The sequence below is a fragment of the Balaenoptera physalus genome (genome assembly GCF_965194825.1).
Source record: "Balaenoptera physalus genome assembly, chromosome: 19".
Classification (NCBI taxonomy): Eukaryota; Metazoa; Chordata; class Mammalia; order Artiodactyla; family Balaenopteridae; genus Balaenoptera; species Balaenoptera physalus.
Window position 1 is genome coordinate 61,152,466 of NC_138900.1, and position 14,529 is coordinate 61,166,994.

General features: G+C 49.5%; 1 protein-coding gene across 3 annotated transcripts in view; it reads left to right on the forward strand.

Annotated features, from left to right (window-relative positions):
• GAN (gigaxonin) overlaps positions 1-14,529 on the forward strand; it is a gene marked incomplete at its 5' end in the record, with an annotated part of 80,739 nt that overhangs the window by 63,452 nt on the left and 2,758 nt on the right. The window contains 2 exons of one of the 3 annotated variants that reach the window (XR_014256990.1): positions 2,558-11,267; positions 11,885-12,068. Of the gene's footprint in view, positions 1-2,557; positions 12,069-14,529 lie in introns of all 3 variants that reach the window. The other 2 variants (XR_014256991.1, XR_014256992.1) reach the window with 2 other exon arrangements.

The window sequence follows — 14,529 nt, forward strand, 5'->3', positions numbered from 1 at the left end:
GCCAGCACCCGGCTGCCAGGCGCCGTGTGGGCTCCGCCTCGTCCTTTCCTCTTACTTAGCTCTGATTAAAAACACACTGCGCTCCAAATTGTGAATAGCGTCGGAAATTAGAACTCCTCATTTACAGTAAGAGAGAGACCATCTTTACGTATTTTTTTCAAAAGGAATTTTTGCTTCAGAAAACACTCCAGAAAGTAAATGTATTCTTGTTAATCTAAGCACATGCTCACTGAATTGGACTCTATGCTCTGTGTAAAATTACGTAGGATCTGGTACGTGGGGCAAAAGGGTATGTACCATCAGCTTAAAAACAAACCTTCAGTGTCGGTGGGTTTACAGCTTTGTTTTCCTATAGGGGACCTCAAAACTCAAGTTTTACGTGAAAACAGAGATCAGCCAGGTTCCGTGGGGTAGATGATTTTATGGTGGGAAATGTCTCAAGTGGCCTTTAGTTGAGAAAAGCACAGGCGCTTTAGCAACACTAGCTTCATTAAATATCAGTGGCTTTTTCTGCTGATGGGATTCTTTTCATTTTGACTCATCTGTAACACAGCCTTTGTTTGGTTCCTCATTCCTGTACCCCTTCAAGTCGCCAGTGACATAGCGATACTTGTTTTGTGTTCAGTCATACCACTTGTGAATTGTGACGACCATGAAAAAATAATCATGTTTTCGGCAGAACTTTTTGAACACCTGTCGCGGCCCGTTCTGCACTTGCATCAGCAGAGCTGGGAGTGATGAGTGGATTCAACAAAAGCACCTCCCTTCTCCACCCCTTCCCTCCCATCCTCATCAGAAACTATTGTAGAAGTACCTCAAGCAGGCTCTGGCAGACTTCATTTTCACACTGTATGTTCCTGGTGACAGAGACGCTCGTACCTATCTGTGAATGGGGTCCATCCATCACTCATTCTAAAATGTGTAGATTCATTCCTTTTCTCTCACCGATCCCAGTCTTCCGCTGTGAGAGAAGACTACCAAGGGAACTCCTTGAAACAGGGCCATAAATTCAGTTTGACTTTCCCAGACTCAGGGCTGATCTTCACAGTGGGCCCTGGTCCGGCAGAACAACCAGCGACACTCCTGTTGCCTGGTTGCCTGTGCGGCACCAGCCGCCATATGTGACAGTCGCCCTTGTCAAGAACCAGTTTTCAGCACACTCTTGTTTTGTCATTTTGATGCTTTTAATACCATAAAGCCAAGTCCATGAATACCAGATTCCCAAAATACCATATCAAAATTCATCCTCTTAAACGCAAGTCTTTGTTTAATTAACATATCTATATTTTCTGACATGGTACATACAGAAGAGTTTTTAATTTAAATCCTGCAGCTTTTATTAGCTGGTAAGATTCCAAGTTGAGCAGTCAGTCTACTTAGACGTGTATTCAGATGAGGGTTACGTGTGTTCAGATGAGGTATCTCGATCTTTAAAGAAAGACCTACTACTGAAAAAACCAGAGATTTGCAATGAAATATACATAAGCTAGACAAAAGACATGCTATGGAAAGTTCAAAATATTTCAAGTACTGGGAAGTTGCAACTTGTAGAATTATCCTCCCCGAATTCAGTAGGATAGCAGAGAAATTGTGCTAATGTGATTTCATTGAAACGTCACGTCTCAAACATCCTGTGGTACAAGTGTATTCATTTGTTCTGTGGAGTAGTTTTCTATTCCGTTGCTGATATGAAATTTTAGTGAAGTTGAAGTAATTTTTGAATTAGTAACCTTTCTTACAAAGTTGCTTTATGGTTTACAAGTAATACTGATGCAAAGAGGCTATGTTAACTTTCTTAAAATTAAGTAGCACACACTTTGTTTACCAGCTTTGGTTTATTGTGGGGTAACTACGGGGTCACCCCGTTTCACGAGCACAGGATTTGTGCTTTGGGAACATACTGCAGTCGTGCTGTTCTCTTGTACCAAGGATCAGTGAAAGTGTTTTATCTTTTTTATGTAGTTTGTATTGACTGGATTTTATAACTGTAAGAAAACAGAAACAGAGTGTTGTATTTTGATCTGAAATTTGTCTATGGTAAAGTAATTTTGTTTTATGTATTGGAAGTTCATTTAAAACTTGAAATATTTTGTAGAAGGGTACCGAACAAATGAATCGTCTTTAAGCTGTTTAATTAACCTAATAAAACAATTTGATGGGGAAGGCATTGTAATGGGTTCTGATTTTTACAGTGGTTCCCACTAAATTAGCGTTGTCTATACAGCTTGGCTTGACTTCTGAGTGGAAAATTATCTTTTTTACACCACATCTTAAACAGTTTAGGTGTCATCTCCCTGGATCCTGGCTCACAGTGTAAGATACACTCCTTCACCACACTCCACAGTCATTGCCTTGGTGTCTTCCATCCCTTATCAGAATAAGTCCCCATTCTGACTCCCCCAAAAGACAATTTCAAATTTACTTTCCTTGGAAGAGAGAACGAAATTAGACTTACGAGGAATAGAGGATCCTGACCTCAACGGTCTAGTTATATGTTGGAGAATTCTGTCTCTGACAAACAGAATTCCCTGTAATTTCTTCTTGCTCTCATGCCCAGAGACTACAAAGCTACAAAGACCAGGGGTCCTGAAAAATGTCACAGGCAAAGATCTCCACCGAAGACATGGGGCAAAGAGAGACTCTCCCAGTAATGTCAAAGTTACGTACATGAAGTCTGCCAGAATCACTCCTGAAGTCACCTGGAAAGAAGAAGAAATGGAATATTCCTCTTCAGTCGTACAGCATAGCGTCAGGTAGGTCTGGAAGTTGGTTTTAAATTCTTTCCACCTTCCATAATAGGGAGAAGGTTCTATGGTCCAGCGGTCTGCCAGCCTTTTTATCTTTGGGGGGTGGGAAGGTTGCTGTGGAACCCTTTCTTTAAACAAAGACTTGGCCAGAAACCAGTGTCCACGTTGGCTGACTGCGGAAGGGTGTAGTCGGAGCTGTCGGAGCCTGAAGCCCGGCCCTGCGATGCCCAGGCCTCCACCAGCAGCTCCGAGGGGTCCTGGCTGTGCCCACTCACCCTTGGGAAACCTTGGCAGTCTCTGCCCTCCCGGAGCCTCCGTTTCTTGTCTCTAAAATGAGACTTAAGTCACTGGATTTCCTTGTCTGGAGGGCAAGGACATAATTCCTTGTTATATAAAACCCTGGACCAGATCATTGCCAGGTCCCTTTTATGTCTACAGTACCTGAGATGTCAGTCTGCTCAAAGCCTGCCCTGCAAAGGAACCCAGTTCTGGAAGAATATACCCCAGATTGCCTGTTGTAGGTGGGGGGGAGGGGTGCTTTGCCAGTTTTGATGCAGGTGGAGATGGGACAATGGGGGTTGACCGTGTCACCTTCCTGATACTGTTGCTGGCTTCAGAGAGTGACTCGTATCTTGTTTTGACCAACTGTGCACCAGGGGCTGCTTTAAGCACCTCACGTGTTAACTGACTTCATCCTCACAACAACCCATTTTACAGCAGAGAAAACTGAGGCCCATAGAAGTTATCACTTGGCCAAAACTCAGGCTCAGTGGTGGGAGGGCAGAGCTGGATTCAAGGCCAGGCAGACCAACAGCCTGTCTCTCTGGAAAGGGGATAGACCTTCTTGAAAGCTGCTCATGTGTTTGCTTAATGGCCAAGGATGGAAAATCAAACAGTTTTGTGGCCGAAGGGGTCAGTCAGAGAAGACTTCCTCGATGGGAGCTAAAATAGGAGGTTCATTGCTGGTGCCGCCACCATTTTTTCAGCTGGAATAGAAGCTGATGAGAGCCAAGGTATTTTTTTTTAAAAACCAAGACCGGACTTCACTGGTGGCGCAGTGGTTAAGAATCTGCCTGCCAGTGCTGGGGACACAGGTTCAAGCCCTGGTCCGGGAAGATCCCACATGCCACGGCGCAACTAAGTCCGTGCGCCACAACTACTGAGCCTGCGCTCTAGAGCCCGCAAGCCACAACTACTGAGCCTGAGTGCCACAACTACTGAGCCCGCAAGCCTAGAGCTGGTGCTCCACAACAAGAGAAGCCACCGCAATGAGAAGCCTGTGCACCGCAACGAAGAGTAGCCCCCGCTCGCCGCAACTAGAGACAGCCTGCGTGCAGCAACGAAGGCCCAACGCAGCCAAAAATAAATAAATAAATAAATAAATTTTTAAAAAAACCAAAACCAACTTTGAGTGAGGGTGTGTACGTGTGTGTGTGTTGTTGTTGTTTTGTTGTAGAAGAAACCTGTAGCTTTCTGGAGAACTTGAAGAGTTCATTCATGGTCACTGCCTGTTAGGTTTTGGAGCAGCTTCTGAAAGTTCGGTGTGAGTAGGGCATGACCCTCGTTGTCCCCATGAATTTTTTCCAAGAGCTGTGTCAGTGGCCTCCACTGGCCCCAGTCCATTTTCACCCAAGGAACTTTCTCTGCGTGCAACGCATTCCCTGCTAATAAAGTCGCCCCCGGGGCTGCAGAGGGTTTGAGTTCTAGGATGACCTTGGGAATCCACTTTCTTAGCTGGATCTGTGGAGGTGGGGCTGCGTGGTATCTCAGCTCCACTTTCGCAGTGAAGGATAAGCAGTTCGCACACACTAGGATAGCTATCGTGAAACAACAGCTACAGAAAATAACGAGTATTGCTGAGGGTGTAGAGAAATTGGAACCCTCGTGTACTGCTGGTGGGAATGGAAAACGGTGCAACCGCTATGGGGGGCCATTTGGCGTTTCCTCAGCAAGTTGAAGAGAGTTACCATGTGACCCAGCACTTCCACTCTCAGGCATATATACCCAGGAAAGATGAAGACAGGGGCTCAAACCAATGTTCACAGCAGCACTGCTCACATTAGCCGATAGGTGGAGACAACCCACATGTCCACCAAGAGATGAATGGACACACACCATGTGGCCTGTTCATACAGTGGAATACTATACAGCCGTAAAAAGGAACGAAGCGCTGATACATGCTCCAACATGAATGAACCTTGAAAACACGCCAGGTGAAAGAAGCCAGTCACAAAAGACCATGTATTCTATGATTCCATTTATACAAAATGTCCAGAAAAGACAAATCCCTAGAGACCTAAAGTAGATTCATGGTTGCCAGGGCCTGGAGGGAGAGAGGAATGGGGAGCAACTGCTCATGGGCCTGGGGTTTCCCTTCAGGTGAAGAATACGTTTTGGAAAAAGATAGAAATGCTTGCACGACATAGTGAAAGTACTGAATGCCACCGAATTGCACACTTTCAAATGGTTTGTGTTATGTGAAGTTCACCTCAAAAAAAAGGATGAGGGATCAAAATATAGGGAACAAATCAGAAAAGTGATCAACACTAGATGCTGGGTCTTCGGGAAGATTGAGGAAATGGGAATCCACTTTCCTACCCGCAGTGCTGTGTACTGTAGACGGCCCCGGGCGGGAGTGCCACGTGTCTGGTGTGCGAGGTCTGCCACCTGTGAGTGTGTCAGCTGGCGTCTGGGGTGATTCACAGACCTCTTCCTCACCATCAGGAAACTGAAAATCCGAACAGCTTTTCTAAATTCGATTCAGCAGGAGCCAGTCTACCTGTTAAATACCAGACAGCTGAGTTCAGATCCAGTCTCCACCACCAACGCTTCCTTGGCGTAGTTCCTTACCCCCTGTGCCTCGGGGACAACGGGACCATCCTGGGGACATGGTGCGAGCTGAAGGGGCTACCACGTGGTACCAAGCCCCGGCCGGCGCACGGCAAGGCCCCGTGCTGGTCACAGGGCTCTTGCCTCTCGGCTCCGTCGGCACTGCCACTTACGAACAGGGTGCCCTGCACCACGGCTCAGCCTGGCCTGCTGCTTCCCCAGCGGCGGCAGCAGCCTCCGCCCCGTCCCAGAGTGTGGCAGGGCTGCCGGACCCCTCGCCCAGGAACCACAGCCACTCCTAAAATGTTTACAGGGAAAAGCAACTTGCGCTCCCCCAGGCTGGAGGCGGGGTGCTCGGAGAATTCCCAGCCTGGGAATCTTACCGTAAGGGTGGATGTATTTTTATCCAGCAGGATATACTTATCAGCTATGGCCAGGAAAGGGGAAACTGACTAACAATTCCAGCCCGGCCAGATTCTCCATCGCTGCCACTGCTGTGTTTCCCCACTGCAGCTGGGAGGAAGAGGGGGTATCACCTGCCTGGGGTGTCGGCGCCCCTTAGCTGCCTTCCCCCCATCCTTTAAGCTGCCCAGGGACTTTGGGGGGACAGCATCCATCGGACACCTGCCGTACAGTGGTGGGTCCTTTGCTGCCTGTTACCCTCACAGCATTCCTAAGAGATCATCGTGACCCTCCCCTAACAGACAGGAACGTCACAAGCCATTTGAGTCACTCGCTCCCAGTCACGTGGCTGGTCTGAGGCAGAGCTGGCATTTGGACCCAGGTCTATCTGATACCCGTGCCCAGGTTCTTCCTACAACTGTCCTTTCGCCTTTATGCTGTCTCTCTTTGTCAGCAGACAGAACACAGGGGGACTGCACTAACACAGTCCCCACTCTGATGGGTCCACACAGCACCCAGCCTGGAGACACGGCCAGAAGAGCCAGCTGTGCTCAGGGCCCTCCCTTTCAGCGTTCTCTGCAGAAGAAACCCTGAGATACCTTAACTCCCGTGGTTAACGGAACGATGCTCCCCCGGCCCCCAGATACCTCGATGTCCTAATCCCTGAACCAGAGAATCTGTGACCTGATGTGGCAAAAGGGACTTTGCAGGTGTGACTGAGTTAAGGATTTGAGCTGGGAGATGACCCTGGGCTATCCAGGTGGGCCCCGTGTCATGACAGGGGTTCTTATAATAGGGAGGCAGGAGGACCAAAGAGAAGAGGTGACAACAGAAGCAGAGGTTAGAGTGACGCAGGGCCCCAGGCCAAGGAATGTGGGCAGCCTCTAGAAGTCGGAAAAAGGAAGGAAACCGATTCTGCCCTGGAGCCTCCAGAAGGAAGACAGTCCTGTGATACCTTGATTTGAGCTCAGTGAGACCAGTGTTGGACTTCTGACCTCCAGAACTGCGAGATAATAAATGTGTGTTGTTTGAAGCCATTCAGTTCGTGGTGGTTTGTTACAGCAGCCATAGGAAACTCATACAACCCCACCCTCCAGGAGTTCAACCTTGATTAGTCTGGAGGGGCCCAGGAATAGGACCCAGGTGACTCGGGTGTTCAGCCGGAACTGAGACCCGCCCATCTCCTAGACTTCTTTCCATCTTGGAAATGATGCATCTGCTTCCAGAGTTGACCAAGGCTTTCGTTGGCCAGAGTTTGCCGGTCCTACTCCTCAAGGTCTGAGCCACTCAAACTTCCTACCCTACAGAGGCTACAGCAGAAGGCCCTGGGCCGCCTGAGTCGCTGGAGGCCTCACTTTACCCAGGCTTCCTTCAGACAGACAGGAGTCTTGACAGACAGACCCTCTTTGTCTTCACCAGTGTTCTCTGCCAATCCCGCTCAACTTCTATAAAAACCCATCCCCCAAATCCTAGCCCCCTACCATCTGTTCTCTCAGTCTCTGGACATCCCACCATGTTACTCCCCAGCTTAAAAGCCCTTTGCTGCTGTCCCACTGCCTTGAGAATGAAACCCGACCATGCCGTGGCCTCTGAACCACTGCAAGGGGGCCCCTGCCCATGGCTCCAGCTTCATTCTGTGCCACTTGACACCTCACCCTTCAGCCCCAGGGGCCCTCTGTGACCACGGGGCATTGGCACATGCTGTGCCCCCTCCCTTCACTCATCCTGGCTTCTCATCCTTCAGGTACAGCATCAATGGCTTGTCTTTATGGAGAACTTCCCTGCTCCTCTCCTCCAACTCTGTATCAGAAGGGTGGAAGATGCCAAAAGGGTCTAAAAGCTTCCAAAGTGAAGCAGAGGTGTAAAGAACGAACTGCTGATTCTATGCAAATATGAATGACATACACAATACAAATAACCAAACGTGGGCTCTTCTAGGTCTACTGTTTTTTCCACAGGTAGGAGCAATGTTTCACTTTCCTCCTTAGCTCTACTGTCAGAACCACAGTAGCTGAAGAGTCCTAACTGGCCACAGACGCTCAGCCTCAGGGTTAGAAATCAGCAGGGAGAGGTGAGAACTTTGACACCCATCTGGTGGTGGCAGCCACAGCTCAGCAAATAGTCTGCTGCCATGTGGGAATGCTGGCCAGGTGTTGCCAGAACTTCTGTTTTTTTCCCAAGAAGCTGGACAATCTGGAGTTTTGCACGAAATGCTCTGGTTTCTGCATTTAAAGTTAATTTGCTTTTTTTTTTTTTTTTTAAGTGTAACACTGTTGAGACCAAGCAAATAATGTCTATGGGCCTGATTTCTGACTTCTGCCCTACCTCAGCACCTGGTATGCCTCTCCTAGCCTGGAGTAAATTGAAAAACATGGCCATATCATTTTGCAGCTGCTCCCACAAAAAAAGGGGGAGTTAATTTTCCCATCTCCTGAATCTGGGCTGGTCTGCAGACTCGCTTTGCCAATAGAAAGTGGCAGAAGTGACATAGCACTGGTTCCAAAGCCTGGGCCCCAAATAGCCTTGTAGCTCTGCCTTTGCCCTCTTGAAACCCTCCGGCCACCATGTAAGGAAGCCATCAGGTAGACTGTTGGATAATGAGAGACTACATGGAGAGAGAGAAGACACTGGTGAGGCCAGCGGAAACCCTCCAGCCACCCCACCCCCAGTCAAGACACCCGATAACAGCCGAGGCTACCAATGACCTCAGGCAAGACCAGCAAAAGAACTGCCCAGCTGAGTCTGGCCTAAATTGCAGAATTGGGAGGAAATAAATGATGGTTGTCTAAGCCATATGTCTAGGAGTGTTTGTTAGGCAGCAACACATAACCGATACATAACCCTTATTACAGTCTTTCATCATTGTTGTTTGTTTACTTTTTGTCTCTTCCGTGCTCACCTGGCTCCCCACACACCCTGGAATGCTGGCTCTGTCAGCCCAGGGACCTTGTCTGTCTTCTTCCCTGTTGGGTCTGTAGTGCTTCATATCATGGCCGGGAGGTGCTCAACAAATATTTGCTCAAAGAATGAATAAATGAATGTTTAAGTCAACAAAGATTTGTGATGCCAACCCCTTGTCACAAGACATCAGGCTGGAGACGAGAGTGACCTGTCCCCCCATAAGGGAACGTGACTTAGACTTGCACATCTTAGACTTGTGCATCTTCCATCATATAATTTTAACCAGATAATGTAGGGAGGTCCCTTAGACCCCTGGCTGATATTTCAGCTACATCTGATTCTAGCATGCAAACAGAGTAGAAAAGGTATGGCTTCACACTTGAGCAAATTTGGGTGTGGATTCTGGAGCATCTAACCCTTCCAAGCCACAGTTGTCTTTAAATGGGAGCAGAGGCTGGCATCTCCTTGAAAGGCTGCTGGGAGGCTTACCCAAGATGCATGTCATGCCTGTGTAGGCATATTGCTCTGTGCCTGGAGGAACTCTGGAAACGTGGGTCCCTTGATGTCTCTGGGGGGAAATGCCGTCTTGGGTGGGCGGCATTTTCTGGCTTGGTCCCCATGCTTGGGATCTGCAGCTGGGGCCAGAAGAGCAGAGATGAGGATGCTTGGCTCCAGAGCTGCAAACAGAACCCATGGTGGTCCCTGAGTGTGTTCTCTGTCTGCAATCAGGTCCCAGTTAGGAACATTTTATGGAGCAGGGGATGGGTCTGACTCTGGTGCCAACTGCACTTTCTCTGTCTGCTCTCTGCCAGCTTCTGACCCCTCCTCTAAGGGCCAGATCTGGGCCTTGAACCCCTGCAGCCCTCTCCCCACTCAGCATGGCCAGCTGCGCCTCAACAGGTGATGCGCCTGGGCCACCCCCGTCACGACGGGTGTGACTGTTGTATTATCACCACTACTTAAGGGGCATCCCTGGTGGTGCAGTGGTTGAGAATCTGCCTGCCAAAGCAGGGGACACAGGTTTGATCCCTGGTCCGGAAAGATCCCACATGCTGCGGAGCAACTAAGCCCGTGCGCCACAACTACTGAGCCCGTGTGCCACAACTACTGAAGCCCGTGCACCTAGAGCCCGCGAGCCACAACTACTGAGCCTGCATGCCGTAACTACTGAAGCCCGCAGGCCTAGAGCCCGTGCTCCACAATGAGAGAAACCACCGCAATGAGAAGCCCGCGCACCGCAAGGAAGAGTAGCCCCCGCTCGCCGCAACTAGGGAAAGCCCGCGCGCAGCAACGAAGACCCAACACAGCCAGAAATAAATAAATAAAATAAATAAATTTATAAAAGTAAAATAAATAAATAACCACCACTTAATGCAACCCTGCTCTGTGTCTTCAATCATTTGAATCCTCACTGAAACCTACAAAGTATTTTCAGACAAAGAAACAAAGACCCAGAGAGTGGAAGTCATTTGTAAAATGGTATAAAGAGCCAACGTGTATCAACCTCCTCGGCTGGAGAGGGATTTGGGTGACTTGGAAGGGGTGAGCCGGAGCTCAGAGCCCTCCACCTGCCCCAACATCTTCACTGGACCTGAATTTCTCCTCCTGGCACGTCCCAGGGAAGCCAGGGGCCAGCAGCAGGTGACTTAGAAAGAAACGGGGCGAGTCCCTTCTCTGGAATTCCGGGGACTCGGCGTAATCCAGGCGGAACTTGCACAGCCCTTGGCAGAGGCAGAGTTGGGATGATTTCATGTTTGGATTAGGGACTTTCAGGATGGGACAGAGCTTGTCTTTATTTCAGGGTTGATGACCTGCATCTGAGTGGGTGACCTCCCTCCTAAGTGATGGGAGATGAGATCCAAACTCGTGATCTTGATGTTGAGTAAAGAGTGACATAGACCCACAGGGCATCTGAGTAGCCCTCCAGCATTTCCTGACACCTGCTGGGTGCCGCCCACTATCCCGGGTGCCCAGGACACCAGCCCTGCCGTGGAGACTCTGGCCTGGTGCATCGCGCCTTTTTTTTTTTTTTGCATCTCACCTTTGAGCATTGGCATCACCTGGGGAGCTCTGACAAACACCTACACTTGGCCTCCCTCCACCTGAGACCAATTAAATCAGAATCTCTGGGGTGGGACCCACATGTTGGCATTTTTCTAAAGCTCCTGGGTTGATTCGCAACCAGGGCTGAGAGCAACTACATCAGTGATTAAAAGCCCATATTTGTTGAGCATTTATCTTGTACCAGACTCAGAATTTTACATATGTAAATAGTAACTCATTTACTCTTCACAGGACCCTTCGGAGGTAGGTAACTGCTATCGTTATCCCTCTTCTACAGATGAGGAAACTGAGGCACAGAGTGATGAAGGCATTTGCCTGGTGCAGGTGAGTAGTGGGCTCAGGATTAAATCCCAGGTGGGCTGATCCCTGAGCCCATGCACTTAAACACTGCATATCGCTACCAGACAGGATAGGACTGGCCTTGTGCAAACGTGGAGGAGAAAAAGATCTGGAAGTCAAAGCGGGCCACAGGCCAAATACAAATGTCACTTTAATGGGGAAATCGTGGGTTTTTTGGAGTGGGAAAGGTCTGAGTTCAAATCCTAGGCCTGTCATACCCCAGCTGCATGACCCTGGGCAAGGAAGTCATTTAACATTTCTGTGCCTCAGTCTCCCCACGGGTGAGTAATGAGCTGGTGAGATAGCAAATGAAAACACCCTGCACAGGGCCTGGAAAACCTGGTTGAGGGTGTTCAGTGAGGGCTAATTCTGCATCCGTCCTTCCTCCCCCACCGCCCAAGGTCTAGCTCAGGTGTGTCTCCAGATAGAAAACCTGAAGGGGCCCCTTAGGACGTGCTGGGATCTTCATGAAGCATCAGCACCCTGGGACGCACACCCCACAGAGCTGAGATGGATTTGTTTTGAAAGAATGTTGTTGGAAGAGGCTGTTCTTCCCCAGCCAAGAAATGACCTTTCTTTAATCAACATTCCTGATCACACAGATGGTTTCGGCCAAAGCCTTCTTCACTTGCACGCAGGGAGGGGTGCTGGGAATCCCCAAGTCCCACCCCCAGCACAGAAGGCGCTGCGGGAACTCTGGTGCGCATGTGTCAGGCCGGACTCTCGCCTCCGCCGCTTCTCAAGTAAGGAGCTACCGGACAGAGCTGCACCAGCGGGTGGCGGAAGGTAAGGGGCTCCCTGCGCTAGTCGGAGCCCAGTTAGAACTTTCCCACCGCCTTGGGGCGGGGTGGGGGGACGGGGCGGGGTGTGTGTGCAAGCTGTCTGGCTCAGCGGGAGGGGCCCGCAAGGCGAAGGTGGGAGAGCGCTGGCCTGTGATTTGGGCATGGGGCTTAATCTTTGGGGACCTCAGTTTTGTCATCTGAAAAATGGGCTTGATAATAGAAGTGAGGATTAAACGAGGTAATGAGGCTTGGTCATATAACTGAGTTCTGTCAGTTTTGTCCATTCAAATAATATCCAATCAAATATCCAGTAAATAGGAGGAGTGGTTCTAGCCGTTAAAAATGAATTTAATTAGTTAATATAATTAATATAATTATCATGAGCTACTGTGAATCCAATATCCAATAAGTAATATCTGATATACAGTAATATCCTATATCTAATAAATTTCCAAATCCAACAAATAATATTGAATAAAATACCCACAGATAAGTAAGAATATTTGGCATATCCATTCAAATAATATCTAATAAATAAGTAGGAATAATTATATCCACTAAAATAATTTTAATACTATTATCATGGGCTATTGTGAATCCAATAGCTAATAAATAATATCCAATAAAATAAGTAGTAGTAGCAGTGATATTCATTAAAATGATTTTAGTGCTGTGATTATCGAGGGCTACTGTGACTCGTAAATAAGGTAAGCGATCAAAGACGGCCTGTGGGAGGGATGGAGTGGGGGTCCCAGCAGGGCAGATCGCTATTGATGGGGACACAAAAATTGAAATGAAAAACGTAGGCTCATCTGCCCTGCGTATTCTTTCTCATCGGCTGGGGACCGGCCATCTTACCCCTGTGACTGCCTCCGCTTCCCAGCTTGAGAAAGAAAATCCTCTTCCCACATGCCTCGTGTCCCCCCTGCCGCAAACACCCAAATATCCAGTCCAGAGGCAGGTGCCGGCATCACACGGCGGATAGTGGAAAATGTCCAGCAGAGGGCGCCCCAAACCCACAGGGCCGGCCTCTCCTGCTCTCGCGGCCGCCGAGGGAGGCGTGGGTGGGGAAGGGGGAGGTTCTGCGCTGTGGCCTCCAGCCGGTACCCCGCCAGGTCTTCTGCAGAAGGACCGCTGGACTCTGGACAGGGCTTAAGTGACTCGCCGGTGATGGTGGAGAAGCAGGAAGGGAGGGGCGGAGGGGCGTCCTGCACCCTTGCTGGCCCTGATCAGAGCTGCCTGTGACCTCGGGAGGCGGGAGGAGGGTCTGGTCCATTCCCTGCGTGGGGCAGCTGTGTCCACTCAGACAAGAGGCTCTTGGCTGCACCCACCCAGCTCGGCTGCCCATCGGGAACACTCTACCACCCATTTCTCAGTGAGGCAACTCTGCAGGGCCACCTTCCCAGCATGAGCAGGTTTGAGTTAGGGGCCGTGGTCTGGACAGAAGAACCTGAGTTCTTTGTTCCTGAATGAGGTTGAGCAGACCCTGGCCAGTCCACGCAGACACGCATTCTTCCTTAGCACAAATCAGTCACGAGACCTGGCAGTCTGCCTCCGAAAGAGCCCTGGAATCTCTGAGAATGGGGTCCCACGGAGATGACCACGGCAAGGGCTTAAGCTCTCTGTTTCTGTTTCCGTGTCTGTAAAAATGACGGAAATGATCATAATGGACCTGCCATAGAGGTTTGCTGGGAGGATTGCCTGAGCAGTGCCTGCCCAGGGCATGGGCTATAGAAGGGTTGCACATGCCCATTTGCTAAGCCAGGCCGCTGACATCTCTCCTCTAGACAATCCAGACCACCTCTGTGCCCACACCCCCGAGATTTCTTGGGCCACCCTCATCTCCCCACTACACGGCCCCTACTGTCATCTCCTGCCCCTAAGACAATCTGCCCCCCTCCCCCACCATGCTGCGAGACTCCCCGCCTAGCCTTGAACCCTCCTACCCATCGTCCACCCTGTAGCCAAACTGACTTTTCTAAAATGCAGACCTGATCACGTTGCTCCCTGGTCAGCACCCACCAAAGGCTTTCCATTAAATTTGGGATTAAGTTTCAACTCCTTGACGTGATTTACGAGGCCGTTGGTCATCTGGCCGATGCCTGGCACTCTAGCCTCATCCCTCTAAGGGACAGCCGGGGTCCAACCCCGGGGGTCCCAGGCAGGTTGGAAATTTGACACGCGTCTTGATAGTTTTTAAATATTTGCACATTTATCCAAAAGGAAACCACATTTTTTACGAATAGAAAGTCCATCCCTCTCTCTTTTGGTGAACCCAGGAGCTTTAGATCATGTCCTCTGAAGTGACCTGCCATTTGGTCTGGAAGTGTCTCTCATTTGACATTCCCTGCCCTCGTTGGTGGGTCATTAACCCTCCTTAAAGGCCGACTGTATCCCAGGTGGATTCAGTTTCAAAGTCTTATTTGCTGTAAGGAGCCTCCACCTTGCCTACCCAACTCAGGGCA